Below are 15449 nucleotides of genomic sequence, written 5' to 3'. Positions count from 1 at the left end.
GATCTAATTCCCTAAATCTTAAACTAAACCTGCATGTGGATATCACTAAAAATCTATTTTGATGGTTTCTATTTGACCTCGCTCCAAAGAGTCACGGTCCTCCCGTTGTTCATCGATTTTCTCGAGTGGGCCCAGTAACGTCTCCATTGAAGACTTTGTTGTTACTGTGTTTGGCATATCTAGTATGCCACGGGGAGCTTGCCAGGCTTTGCCGTGGGGGCGAGATACTCTTGATAGCTTGCCGGGCTCTCTGAGAGGGGAAGAGGAATGAAACTCGGGTGGCCATGTTGGCTGCGTGCAAGGCTAACGCCCTACCCGCTGTGCCAGCCCATCACTAAATATCTTCTGATCAAATAGGTTGGATGCCTGTAAAGAAATTGTCCTGTTTCTTTGATATGCTATTATTTTGTTCAAGAAAAAACAGGGGACTGGAGCGATAGCACAGCAGGTAGGGCATTTGCCTTGCATGTGGCTGACCTGGGTTCAAATCCCAGCATCCCATGTGGTTCCCTGAGCACCACCAGGAGTAATTCCTGAGTGCAGAGCCAGGAGTAACCCCTGAGCATTGCTGGGTGTGACTCCCCCCAAAAAAAAAGAAAGAGAGAAAGAAAAAATGAAAAAAACCCTTTATTTAAAGAAGAAAAGTAGAATTACTCTTGCTAAATCCTAATATATAGATGAAAGTGGAAAGGGGCACATGGAACAATAGAAACCAGCCTCCTTTTCTCACTCTCACTCTGCACAAGGAGAGCGCAACTTATTGAAATTCACCTAGTAAAAGCTTATTCACAAAGTTTATTAGTAAACTTATTCAAAAAGAGTATAACATGGATTGCTGTTTATGTTATTCAGTAAATAAAGAAAATATTCACATGTTGTAAGATAGACTTTATCTATCTATTGACTTACTTTCATATTTAAGTGCCACCACTTACTAACCTGAAGCCTTCAGAAATATTATTTAACAGTTTTGGTAATACAACATTTTCCATAAATATTGAGAATTAAGTAAAGTCATTTTTGCACAGCAGTTGAGAGAATTTTTGCTCATAATTATAGTTTATAATTTTCAATGGTTAAACTATTGTATGAAGGCAAAGGGAAAAACCTCACAAAGGAAAATGCTCACTGAATATCCAACTCTCAAGACTGGATGCTTAGCATTCTCCATTTAAAGTCTTTAGTGTCTGTATTCCCATAGCACACATTTGGATGAGTATTTATGGTTTCCCTAAATTACACTATTGGAATTACCAGTTAAACATCCCTACAACTCTATTCAGTTACTCATTGTGTACTGTTACTTTAAATATATTTCTTTCTCTTTTTACTGCTTTAAATATTGGCACACACTATAATTTGATACAGAATGCTTCTCCTAATCTCACTCTTCTCCCAGGTCACCCTGTACATAATTGCTTTGTGAAACAGAATATATTAAATTTGTTCAAATACCTACCTCCTTCACAGTATTGTGGCTTCATCAAGGATCAGATCAATGCCCTAAATTGTTTACTGAGAAACTGATATCTAGGATATCTGGGATATTTTATTTATGTCTGTTGGCAGAATACATAAACCAATGAAATTTTTAAATTTTAGTACATTTCTGCAACATTTTATACATGTTAAGAAAATTTAAATTTTATGTAACAGTCGGAATTCACTAAAACAAGTCTATAAAAACTAATTTATTTTATATTTATAGTGTTTAGTGTAGAGACTTCCAGTTTTTTCCCCAAATTCACTTTTTAAATTCCAGAGCAAAAGAATATCAAATTTTAACTGGGGCACATGAGCACACTGAATTTAAAAACACACATTCTAGCTTTCTTGGCAGAGATCTGATCATATGACCATGAGATATTTGAGAAAATGGCTGTAGCAGCTGCCAGAATTCTTTCCTAAAACAAAGTGCAGTTTTCATTCATTTTTTCCATCATCTTTTATGATTGCTGGATTGTGGATTGTTGCTTGGTTCATAATAAATAATGAATTAAGCTTTATATTGGAGGTCTGCATGATAAACACTTTAGAAAAAACCTATGGCTCTTGAGAACTGTGCAGAACCATACAACCATATTACTCTGGACTGCCTACTTGAAATTTTTAAGTGACAGATAAATATCTGTCTTACTTTAAGTATATTTGTTTGGTTTTCTGTTTATAATTATATAAATTATGTTACATATTTCCAGGGCATATATGATTACTCAGAGCAGAATATGTATGTATACACTATTTATGCTACGAAGATTTAGCACGTTCTTAATGTCACAGGGCTAGTAAGTGATAAAATAAAATGTACTTTACCCTCTTGCCTTCAATGTTTGTGACATCATGTACCTTGAAAACTTACCTAAACCTCTGTGTCCTTGTTTGTGTGAGATAAAAAGTCCATCTCAGAGAGTGGTAGTAAACAAAATGAGTTATTTTTCAGGCTGAAAGTCCAATAAATACCCAATGTTTTCCTCATCACAGCAATCTCTGCTAAATCTATGAATTTGAGAAATGCCACCATCAAGGTTTATTAGAATTCCTGTAAAACAGTTGATAAATTCTTTTGGATAGGACACAATTGTAGATAAGACAAAGAAATGCTTGTTTTAAGGACTAGAATAATCAATTGAGAACAAGTACAGCACCCTCTCCCTCTGCCTCCCCTCTTGTGTAGCTTAATAAATGACTGCAACCTTGGAGGGAGGTACCTTGTCCTTACGGAGAAAGAGTCTCTCTTTAGCTTCATACATTTCCGTCAATGAATTGAATGAAGGGACATTCATCAAATCTGTAGCTGATGTAGTGCTGGAAAGGGAGTCAAATGGTTGGTGATAAAATCAAGGTTCAATAGTTTACCGAATAAACATACAAAAGCAATACAAGGCTAACTCCTATTCATACTGCAGAATTGACATTGCCAGAGGGATGGATTTAGTCCACAATACATGAAGGGCATTAAATAGTCCAAGGTGGAGGATATCTGCACTTAGCGATATCTGCATGGTTCTACAACTTATTTTCAAACAGGTGTGAGAAGCACTCTTGCAGCTTATACAGTGGTGTAAACTCAAAAAAGAATTTTGCTCAACAATCTTAAAAAGTAGATCAAATTAAATAGAATCATAACGAAAATTATAAATGCAAATTTATAATAACTAAATCAATTGTTGGCCAGAGAGATAGTATAGCAGCCAAGATACTTGCCTTGCACATAGCTGACCCAGGTTTGATCTCTTGCATAGCATATTGTCCTCCAAGCCTGGCTGGAGTGACCCCTGGACACAGATGGATGAGCAAATATTTTGCTTGCAGGAGCCCTGGTTTCAATTACAAGTATCACATGGTGGGGCTGGAGCAATTGCATAGCGGGTAGGGCATTTGCCTTGCACGCAGATGACCTGAGTTTGATTCCCAGCACCCCATATGTTCCCCTGAGCACCGCTAGAAGTAATTCCTGAGTGCAGAGCCAGGAGTAACCCCTGTTCATCGCCAGGTGTGACCCCCCCAAAAAAACCAAAAAACAAAAACAAGTACTACATGGTACCCTAAGAACAGTGGCCCCTCTGTTCACTGAACTGGGAGTATGCCCTGGTAGCACTGCATGAAACTTAAAACAAACAAAGAAAAGCCCAAAAAAGCAGACCTAGAACCTGAAATAACTGAAACTCTGAATGAGTTTATCTTAACTTTAATGGGCATCCATAATAATTAAGAGATAATGATATTTGTTATTAATGAAGTCTACCTTAAGACTTCTTCTATATGGTGTATGGACAATTCAAGTCAGAATTCTGTTCTTAAATATTTATTTTTAATTAAATCCTACCAATTTTTGAGGAAACATATTTAAAATAACTATCCCAACATTTCTTATCAGAATTTTGAAATCATTGATTTGAATAAGTAGCACCTACTTATTCAATATTGTACTTTTCAATATTGTAATAGAATGAAGAAAGACATTGTTGGCACTGTGTCTATCTAGAATTAGATATTCATATGGTAGAGGATTAACAAGACACTTCATAATGAAACAATGGGAAATGAGAAAATTTTACACTATAAATGATTAGACCTGCAAGAGTTATAGCAACAGTCTTCAAACATGGGAAAAGTTTTCATTTGGAAACAGGTAGAATTAATATATTTAAGGTAAATCTTAGATAAAATCAGTTCAAATATATACAAAATTTACACTATCACCATGCAAAAACAAAAAAAATTAGGAGCATTTATCATTTTTTCTGACTTTTTTAGCTATAATTTCTGCTTCTCTTTCCTGTTAATAATGATGCTGCCTTGTTTCAGCTTTTTGTTTCTTTTAGTCATTCACTTAATCACTTAATCACTTAACTTCCCGTTAGTCGTCGATTTGCTCGAGCGGGCGCCAGTAACGTCTCCATTTGTCCCTGTCGCGTGCTAGTGTAGCCCAATGGCATCTGTTCGCTCCGGGAACATGAAGGGCCTCAAACCGATCGTTCATGATCTTGACAAAGAAGTCTGACCATCTGGTAGGTGGGCGGCCACGCGGTCTTTTGACATCCCGTGGAATCCAATCAGTAACAGCTCTAGTCCAACGGTCGTCTTTAAATCTCATTACGTGACCAGCCCATCTGATTTTCGACACCTTGGCAAATGAGACAGCGTCCCTGATCCTTGATCGTCGACGGATGTCAGAACTCCGGATTTGTTCTCTCATTTGAGTGAAACGTGATATTCCAAGCATAGCTCTTTCTATTCTTCTTTGGGAGACCTGAATGGCGTTCTCATCTTGTTTGCGTAGGGCCCAGGTCTCTGAGGCATATGTTAATGCAGGAAGAACAGTGGAATCAAAGAGATGTGCCCGGAGCCGGAGGTTCTTCGTCCTCTTAGCTATTTCTTCGACGTTCTTGAAGGCGTTCCAAGCCGCTCTCTTCCTCCTGCGCAGCTCGGGTGCCAGGTCATTTGTCATGTTGACCTCTCGACCTAGGTACACATAGCTGTTGCATTCGGAGATGGTCGTTCCATTGAGAGCGAATGGGGCGTCAGGAACAAGGCTGTTTCTCATAAACATTGTCTTCGTAAGATTCAGCTGTAGTCCTACCTTTCCACACTCACGGTCAAAGTCGGCCAGCATTTGTGCTGCTTGGCTGATGTTTGGTGTTATTAAAACAATGTCATCAGCAAAGCGGAGGTGGTGTAATTGCCGACCATCTATCTTCACTCCCATGTTTTCCCATTCCAGTCGTCGCATGATGTTCTCGAGGGTGGCACTGAAGAGTTTCGGTGAAATGGTATCACCCTGCCGCACCCCTCTCTTGACATCAACGATCACTTCTTTGTAGAATGGTGAGATCCTGGTAGTGAATCCGCAATACAGCTCACGGAGGATCCTGATGTATTGGGCTTGAATGCCCTGATTGGCTAGGGCTTCAATGACCGCTTCCGTCTCAACAGAATCAAAGGCCTTCTTTAAATCAATGAACGTTAAACAGAGCGGCATCTTGAACTCCCGAGAAACCTCAATGAGCTTGGTTATCATGTGGATATGGTTAGTCATTCATTGGCATAGAAATACTTTGCTGCAAATGCTTACAGTAGCAACACTTTAGTGACCGGATTATTTGATAATGTTTGATAAACAAATTGAGGCCATTAATTCACACTGGAAATATTAAGTTTTTAATTAAGAAAAACATCACATACATTAATGTATAAAGGATTTTAAATAGATCACATTTTCATGTAGATGTATTAGTATTAAAAATCATCTCTACAGTCCAATGATCTTTTGCACAACTTTAAAGCTCTCCTACAATACTAGTAAAAGCATTCTATCTAGATTTGGTGGTAAATATCTTGCTTGTATTGATTTTTAAAGACTGTAGATAGAACCACTGCTAATAGGCTTGGTCTTCTAGATGGTGAGCATTAGCGTTGAGCGGAGGTTGGTGTGTCCAGTCCCACAAGGGGTAAAATTGACTTATATAAGCTTTTTCTTGTTAGATTTTCAAAACTGACTGAGTAACCAAACAGAATCTACAGAATCAAACTATATCTCCATCTTATTGTGTAATTGTTCTTTAAAAAAGTTAAAAATAATTGAACTGAAGGGCAAAATTTGTATTAGTCTGATTAAAAAATTTTAAAATTTGATTCTTGAAAATAACATTAACAAAGTGCTCACGCTACTAAGTTTATATACTTTTCATAGTTTTCAGAAAATAATATTTTTAGATGGTATATAACAAAGTTCACTGTCACTGTTACTGTTCTCCCGTCGTTCATCGGTTTGCTCGAGTGGACCCAGTATCGTCTCCATTGTGACACTTGTTACTGTATTTGGCATATCGAATATGTCACGGGGAGCTTGCCAGGCTTTGCCATGTGGGCGAGATACTCTCAGTAGCTTGCTGGGCTTTCCGAGAGGGGTGGAGGAATCGAACCTGGGTTGGCCAGGTTGGCTGCGTGCATATTATTTGCTACCAACATACTATATATACTATAAAAAACACTCAGGTGTTTTACTATTTAAAACTGTTAATTTCAACTCTGAACAGAGTATATATGTTGTAAGCATCCTTAATGTACAAAGTGAGTCCATGCATTCACTTTACTTAGAACTGAGAAAATATTTAAGTAAAATAAAATTATAGTTCCAGAAAACATGGGAGTATAAGAATTAATGTGTTGTTTTGCTGGAGCGATAGCACAGCGGGTAGGGCGTTCGCCTTACACGCGGCCAACATGGCCGACCCGAGTTCGATTCCTCCGCCCCTCTCGGAGAGCCCGGCAAGCTACCGAGAGTATTCGATATGCCAGACACAGTAACAACAAAGTCTCCAATGGAGATGTTACTGAGCCCGCTCGAGCAAATCGACGATCAACGGGAGGGCCTTTACCTTTTTACCTTGTTGCAGATTGAGTAATAATGGTAAATAAAAATAACACATTTGAACCACATTTTACAACTGTTTCTACCTTCAGGAATTAGAGGAAATAAACTTCTGAAGTTGATAACAAGTAAATAATATTAGGAAGGTTAAGTATGGTGATCATCACAAAGATTAAAGTGAAACCAGGACAAAGATTGATACTAGGCAAAGACAGCTATCTGCCTTTGCTCTAAAACCTGTTTGCCCTCAGTTTACCCATTCTTTAAAAGTCTAGTCCTTACTTTTTAGGTTTGTAGCTAAAATGGAATAGTCTCAGGGAACTGAGCCATGAGGAGATTATATTGTTCATTATGACTTCCTCTGGTCTGCAACCTATCACTTTATCCCCATTATTCACCTATAAATACCCCTATTTAGATGAGATTTTGTGTTTCTTGGATGACATGAGTCTGCCATCCTCTCATATTCCTAGTCCCTGAATGAATATGATTTTCTGGCAAGTCTTTTCTCTAAATGTCTTTAAGCTGTCATCATCTGAATTTGTATTCAATAACAAGATCACAAACATGCAGAACATTGCATATCGACATAGTGACTTCTTAACTGGCAGACTTGCTTTAGAATAATTAATGATTGTCACAACTGAGGAAAGGTATCATTTAGGAGAAATGTTGCTATGACGTGGAGAGCAGAATGTGAAGATTCTCTTAGAAACAAATGTTGCTGATGAATGCATAAGCTTTTCTCTCCATGAGTTAGAGGAGATTGAACCAACTGGATGACCCAGCATGGATCAAGCATACTTATGTGTCAGATCTGCAGAACAGAAAGTCAGAATATCAGATCAACTTTCAATCGTATTATCAATGATTCAAACTTTTTATTTTATTAGAAATATTCCTGAAACAGTTGGGTTGATAGTGAGGGTTGGGGATTAGGGGAGGAGAAAGAGAGGTTTGAAAGTTTCAAGGTAAATCTTAAGTCAGAACCAAAATGTGATTTGTAAAAAAACCCCTGGTGATTCTAGCTCGAACTCTTCAAGAACCCTTCAAACACCCAGCAAGAACCTTTACAGGCTTTTCAGTAGTCCTTCCTTGCCAATATCCTAGCAATGGGCAACAATCTCTTATCTACGGCATCGGGGAAATTTGTATAAAACAAGCTTTGGGACAAATGTGGAGGAAAATAGGATGTAATTTATCTTGTCTGGAAGTCACTCCTGTCTACCATGGGTGCATAACTGTTTGTTTCTCTTTGTAAGCAAACTTCATACCCAGGAGTCACCTGTCTTTCAACTCAGGGTACAAAATTCTTTTGCTTTTGCTTAGTCTCAGAAGACCATGTTCTCTCTGGAATATGTTTTCTTTCTCTCTCTCTTTCAGATTTTCTACACAAAACAATTATGTTATTACTGTCTTCTCTGGAAACTCTATTAGGAGAACAGATAACAAACCTGGGAAACTCGGAAGAGGGTGTAGACTTTACCTATTTATTTTGGTTTCGGAGCCACTCCAGGTGGTGCTCAGAGGCTCTTCCAGGTGCTGTACTCAGGATTAACCCCTGGAAATACTCATGTTGTGAGGGAAAGCCTGATTCCTATATCCATTTTTTTGAGCCTTTTATCCATTTTAATGAGCAGAGGTCTCATTCCTGTGAAGGGAGTTCTGCTCTATTTCCTCTCCTTTCTTTTTGCTCATTACTATATCAGGCAAACCTAATTTCTAATTCTGCTTTTACTATTTCTTTGTACTGAATCACCTTGCCCAGTAAAATTTGCCGACTCCTCTCCTGAGCCACAAGGGTAGAACATCCCCCAGTCCCAGGATGAGACCTGTATAAATGTCACCTGAACCTTGGGTTGGGTACTGAGCCTTTACACACACACACACACACACACACACACACACATACACACACACACTCACACACACACTTTGTTGTTGTTGTCATTTTTTTTTAACGTAGGAGTATTGCTTTTGTTCTGCCACTGATTAAGCTGACTTAAGCAGGCATTAACTCCACATTACTCTTTAAAAAACTAATTTTATTTTCATAAAGTTGTTCACAATGATTATTTACATTTAACTTTTCAACACCAATCCCACCATCATTACACCTTCTACCACCACTATTTCCAATTTTTCCAACCACCACCAAGCCTGCCCCATTGGTAGATGCTAAATAATTTATTTTGTATAGCTTGTTATGAATAGTACTCATAACTGGGATGGTACAGGACATTAAACTAAATGCCTTATACAGAAGAGGCATCCACTCTGCCACTGAACCTTTTTCCTGGCTTGTAAATTATAATTTTAGAGAAAAAATAGTCTACTTCTATTTCTCAGATGATGAAGCAACTATCATTGAGAGGGACTGTTATTGTATTAACAACCAACACATTATTGATTTATAATGTTATAAAGCAGGATTTGAATAGAGTTCAACACTGCTGCAGTGACTCAATGTTGAAGCAGCCATTAAACTTGAGACTATTAAGACGGGTTGAGGAGAGCTTAGTGTCTAAAGTGCTTTCCTTACATGTGTGAGACCACAGGCTGATTTCTAAGTCCACCTAATGGACAGAGTGTGATCCTGTCAGCTGTGTTGTTAGTGCCTGGTAGCTCTGCTGTCTTGAGTTACCTGGAGCTGCAAATAATTTTCAGCTATAATGCAACCAGATATGCTGTAGCATTGCAGCAAAATGGTTCAATACTAAGCAAATATCACAACTAAAGAGATATATGTATATTGTAGGAAGTAGTATAATCCCAAATAACCACATGGGCTGGAGCGATAGCACAGTAGTAGGGCGTTAGCCTTGCACGCAGACAACATGGCCGACCCGAGTTCGATTCCTTTGCCCCTCTCGGAGAGCCCGGCAAGCTACCAAGAGTATCTCGCCCTCACGGCAGAGCCTGGCAATCTACCTGTGATGTATTCGATATGCCAAACACAGTAACAACAGTCTCCAATGGAGACGTTACTGGGCCCGCTCGAGCAAATCAATGAACAACGGGAGGACAGTGACAGTGACAGTGAGTACCTAAGTGACCCCCTACAAGTACAACTAAAATAGACATGAGCAGAAAATTAAAGGAATGTGGCCTCCTTTAAGACCACAACTAAATGTGTGAGCACCATAACCAAATGAGTGCGCTATCTTCAGTCTTTGTGCAACACCAAGTGAGGAAAGAAAAGGAAGAAAAGGGAGAAAATAGAACAATTGCTTTCCTGAGTGTCCTCCATGTGAAATTAAAACACATTCAAGTTAAACATAGGAACTTTTTATTTTGAGTTCCCACAATGATGTCTTTAAGTATAAAAAAATTTCCCTAGGATACAAGCTTCTGAAATAACATCATCATCATAACCTTAAATGAATTTATTAAGCTTTCAGATTTGGTACCTCATTCTCATGAGTTTTCTACTTCAGCCTAACCTAAAGAAATAGATGCACTCTTGTTGTGCTGGAAAATCAGATTTTGAAAATTCAAGGACAGACTCTGGGTCAATACAATTTCAGCAAGATAAGTGTGGTGCTGAGTCCTCCAGGGAGGCTTAGAATTCTCAGCTCATTCCATCGATTTGTCTACTTACTACCACCAATTACTTAGAAGAAGATTATTCGCCATTATTTTAGGAAGGACAACTATGTGCTAAGAGTTTTCATGAATTAATTGTGCAGCATATTTATAGTCTTTCAAATCTGAAAGATTTTATGGACTAGATATTAAATTTACTCAATTATTAACTTATCTTGAATTCAAAGTAAGACATATCTGCTTCCAAGCCAAAGTCCTTTTCTCTTGGAAGAATTATTTACCATATTATTCATTTCTTAAGAACATAAAATAATTATTTAAATCATTCACATACCCATATCACTAAGGACCTCTTTGACAATAGTAGATTTGTCAAAGCAGATTTGTCAAAATAGATTTGACAAAATAGATTAAAACTTAAAGTAATGTTATGATTATAGGCTTTATAGGTTTGAATTTAATTTTTTCTACCGGAAAGTAATATATTTTTTAAAATATTGATTGACCATATTCACATGGTGAAGAAGCTCACTGAGATTTCGCGAGAGTTCAAGATGCCATTCTGTCTGCACTCATCTGGGGAATATAAAGTAACAGAATGGGAGATGAACACCCATGAATAGTTGAGATAAGCACCAGGAGGTCTGCTCCTAGGTAGCACACACTGGGGGGAAAGGCAGCTCAGATAGAGAAGGGAACACCAAGTAATTGATGTTTTGAGGATTCACTTGGGATGCGAGATGTATGCTGAAAATAGACTATAGACTGAACATAATGGCCACTCAATACCTTTATTGCAAGCCACAACACCCTAAAGGAAAGAAAGAGCAAAAGGGAATGTCCTGCCACAAAGGCGGGGCAGGGTGGGGGGGATTGGGTGGAGGGGTGGGAGGGCTACTGGGATCCTTGGTGGTGGAGAATAGCACTGGTGGAGGGATGGGTACTCAATCACTGTATAACTGAAATGCAAGCACGAAAGTTTGTAAGTCTATAACTGTACCTCGTGGTGTTTCACTAATAAAAAAAAGATGCTGCTCTGTCTAATCTGTCTAATGTTCATCGATTTAAAGAAGGCTTTTGATTCTGTTTAGACTGAAGTGGTCATCAAAGCCCTAGCCAAACAGCAAGTTCAAACTCAATGCATTAGGATCCTCCGTGAGCTGTATAACGGATTCACCACATGGATATCACCATTCTACAAAGAAGTGATTATTGACGTAAAGAGAGGGGTTCCGCAGGGCGATACCATTTCACCAAAGTTCTTCAATGCCACCATTGAGAACATCTTGCGATGACTGGAATGGGCAGGAATGGGAGTGAAGTAGACGGTTGGCAACTACACTACCTCTGCTTTGCTGATGACATCATTCTAGTAACACCAAACAAGTGGTAAGAATGCTGGCTGACTTCAACCATGAGTGTGGAAATGTCAGACTGCAGTTGAATATCATGAAGACAATGTTCATGAGAAATGAACTAGTTCATGACATTCCATTTGCTCTCAACAGAACGAACATCTCATTATTCAGGTCTCCCAAAGATGATTCAAAAGAGCTATGCTTGGAATATCACATTTCACTCAAGTGAGAGAACGAATCTCGAGTCATTACCTTCATCAACAATCAAGAATCAGGGATGCTGCCTTGTTTGCCAAGGTGTTGAAAATCAGATGGGGCAGACACGTAATTAGATTTATAGACAACCTCTGGATTAGAGACATTACCAACTGGATTCAACACGATGTCAAAAGAATGCATGGCCGCCCACCTACGAGATGGTTAGACTTTTTCATAAAAACCCTGAACAAACAGTTTGAGGCTCTTTGTGTTCCTGGAGTGAGTAGATGCCACTGGGCTACACTAGCATGCAACAGGCATGAATGAAAATGTTAGTGACACCTGCTCGAGCAAATCTATGATCAGCGAGATGACAAGTGATACAAGTGATACAGTAATGATTAAAGGTTTCATAGGTTGGGATTTCATTTTGCCTACCTGAAAGTAATGTATTTTTTAAAATATAGAATGCTTCATGAATTTATGTGTATCCTTGTGAAGGAGCCATGCTACTTTCTGTATTTTTCTAATTTTAGTATATGTGCTGCTGAAGCGAGCACAATATGTTGTTTTAACATATTAGAACCTTAACAAAACATGCTGGAGAACATTGGGTTCTCTGATCTTATTGCAGGAGCATTATTTCCAATTACTTCTATTATAGGGCTGGAGCGATAGTACAGTGGTAGGGCATTTGCCTTACAAGCAGCCAACATGGCCGACCCGAGTTCGATTCCTCAGCCCCTCTTGGAGAGCCCGGCAAGCTACTGAGAGTATCTTGCCCACACGGCAGAGCCTGGCAAGCTACCCGTGATGTATTTGATATGCCAAACACAGTAACAACAAGTCTCACGATGGAGACGTTACTGGGCCCGCTCGAGCAAATCGATGAACAACGGGAGGACCGTGGCCGTGACCATGACTTCTATTAGAACATGAAACCATTCATCAGACTGTCACTGTCCTCCCATTGTTCATCGATTTGCTGGAGCAGGCCCAGTAATGTCTCCATCATGAGACTTGTTGTTACTGTGTTTGGCATATCGAATACGTCATGGGTAGCTTGCCAGGCTTTGCCGTGCTGGCGAGATACTCTCAGTAGTTTGTCAGGCTCTCTGAGAGGGGCAGTGGAATCGAACTCCGGTCGGCCATCTAGGCCGCGTGCAAGACAAACGCCCTACCACTGTGCTAATGCTCCAGCCCGAAACCATTTATATCCTGGGGAAATTTTAAGGTGATCTCAAGTATGCTCACATTAGAAAACCATACAGATATTGTTGGTTATTTTTTCTTCATCATCTCTATGAACAATTCTGCGTCTAGACCCCACAATCATTTATCATATATCAACAAAATGGATTGGATGTCACTTGCTTTTTAGGGATAATGAGTTTATATATTCACCGTGACCCCTGAAATGGCTTCCAACTTAAAATAATAGCTTAGTTTGGCAATTTTATGTGGCTCTCTCATATGTATAATTATTTCTATAAAACAATATACTTAGGAGTTATACTCCAATTGTAGAAATTTCTCGGCAAAAAGAAAGATTACTGTCCTAGACTATATTCCACCTGGAGTTGAGAGAGAACAGGATAAATGCTTTTTTCTCCCCTCTTATCCCCTGTCCTCCAGAGTCTATCAAATAGCTCCTACTGACTGAATTAACTGGAAGTCAACTATGAGAGATTCCTAGAAAATACAGTTTTCAGGGCAGAAGAAATCAAACAGTGGGTAGGACATTTGTTTGCATGCAGTTGATCCAGGTTCAATAGATGCCAGACACCCCATATGGACGGCTGAGTGCGTATCAGAAACGATCCCTAAGTGCAGAGTCAGGAATAAGCTCTAAGTATTGCTGGGTGTGTATTACTACTACTACTACTACTACTACTACTACTAATGATAATAATAATAATAATAATAATAATAATAATAAGAAGAAGAAGAAGAAGAAGAAGAAGAAGAAGAGATGAAGAGAAAAATTAAACAGTATTGGATACCAGAGAGTGAATTCAGTTTAGAGGAAATGAATACAATTCACCCACTAGTTAGAGTGATACCTAAACAGAGCCAGGAGTAAGCCCTGAGCACACTAGGGGGTGGCCCCAAATCTACCCTGCCACAACCTGCAAAAAAAATGAAAACAGACACGCAGGATATGGTTTTCTCTTAACAGGTATTACATATATATATATATATATCCAGTAAATAAGTAGTGAAATGACGAAATACAATTAATTGGGTCTTTTTGAACCCCTAAATATTAATAACTTATTCTGAAATTCTTAGAAAAATATTAATTTTTGGAAAATATTCCCACACTTTTCACCCTTTTCTGTGCAACATAGTTTTTCACACCTACCTCAATAAATACTTCAAATTGTTTTTACCTTCAGAGTTTCAATTTGGTCCTTCCAAATTCTGGAAAATCAAAGCATTCTATTAGCATCTGACCAGAACTTAGTCCATATTATAACTTCAGGATATATTTACATCATAAGAGAGCAAGATATACTAATGAAACTTTGTTTCAGTGGGAAAATAAATTTTTATCTCCTTCTTCCTACTCTAGTTATTACCTCATTCACATCTGGAATTGCAGCTGGTATCATATTATCCTACCTAATTAAGTTTGTCATAATTTTGTCATCCTCAAAGACCCATCTGTCTCAGTGACTGGGTTAAATTTGTGAGGCAAGTGTGCTGTCATAAAAATCACTACTTTATATTATCATTACATCCATAGAGATTTTGATGATGAGATTTAGTTTTTTATTTTTCCAACAACATGCTGCTACTTTTTATTTATTATATTTTAAATAGAATGAAGTACACTGTTCCTTCCATAATAACTCTTTACCAGAATCATGCCAATTAATTATATGATTTCTAGAAACCCTATACTGCAAAAGAATCAAGTACAGGCATACTACTCAATATAGAATAGTCTTTACCAAATCATAATTCAACAAGACGTTTTTTTGATCCTCAGCAAGACATTTGTTTGTTTTCCCAATGCAGTCTCAATTCAAGGTCAATATCCAATGGCAAATATGTCAGAGTTTATTGGAGAGAATCAGAAGATAAACTTTGTATATTTATTTGTGATATCATTATAGGAATATTTTAATTTAACAATATGATAATTGTTACGAAACTATTTTGGGAAGTCAAGAAAGTTATGACTTTTCACTTAAATTCTCACTCTGTCTCATTTGGAGAGTTGCTTTCCAGCTATGAACATCAAGGAAGATAGTTGTTTATGTTCAAAATTAATGCCAAGTCAAAGCATTTTGTGCGGCAGAGCTCAGCCATAAAGGTTGTTGCAATGTTGCCTCTGGTAACTATGCAACACTCTGACTAACTACTTGTTAATTTTTTGTCTTATAAAAGCAGAAAGTCCATTTCTGTTTCAGCATTGAAATATCTAACCAGAATACTAACTCAACAAAATCATAACTGTTGCCTAC

The 15449-nt window shown here is 38.2% G+C and overlaps 1 protein-coding gene and 1 non-coding gene across 2 annotated transcripts in view; one reads left to right on the top strand and one right to left on the bottom strand.

Annotated features, from left to right (window-relative positions):
- GRXCR1 (glutaredoxin and cysteine rich domain containing 1) overlaps positions 1–15449 on the top strand; it is a 109422-nt gene that overhangs the window by 71117 nt on the left and 22856 nt on the right. The window lies entirely within an intron of this gene.
- Positions 12434–12536, bottom strand: LOC130034047 (U6 spliceosomal RNA). The gene has a single exon (XR_008794048.1). It is a non-coding gene; the product is annotated as a U6 spliceosomal RNA (small nuclear RNA).

The sequence above is a fragment of the Sorex fumeus genome, unplaced genomic scaffold (assembly GCF_029834395.1).
Source record: "Sorex fumeus unplaced genomic scaffold, SorFum_2.1 ptg000055l, whole genome shotgun sequence".
Lineage (NCBI taxonomy): Eukaryota > Metazoa > Chordata > Mammalia > Eulipotyphla > Soricidae > Sorex > Sorex fumeus.
This window is presented reverse-complemented; position numbering and strand designations above follow the sequence as displayed.